Raw genomic sequence first — 377 nt, forward strand, 5'->3', positions numbered from 1 at the left:
TTATTTTCTGCTCTCTTCGCACAATTTTTTTTTTTTTTTTTAAATTACAAATGATAAGAAATATTCGATTACACTCCGCTAATTGAAGATTCGATCTATTTCCATTATTTTCTAGTTTTTTATCATTAAAAATATGATCTCGTGTATAACTGCAATCTTACCGGCAGACATTTCAGGAAATAAGAATGGCAAAATGATACAGCAGAATATGTACAACATTTGCAGCTTTTTGTGGAATGAAAGCATCATCTTTTAGATCTCCACTGAGGCTCTTTCTCCAGTCTTCCAAACTTAACTATGAATATCTCGTGCAGGTGCTGACCTCAGCAATGTCCTTCACCTCGATTACTACTCACCCATGCACATGGTGAATATGA

The sequence above is a fragment of the Ostrea edulis genome, chromosome 2 (genome assembly GCF_947568905.1).
Source record: "Ostrea edulis chromosome 2, xbOstEdul1.1, whole genome shotgun sequence".
Classification (NCBI taxonomy): Eukaryota; Metazoa; Mollusca; class Bivalvia; order Ostreida; family Ostreidae; genus Ostrea; species Ostrea edulis.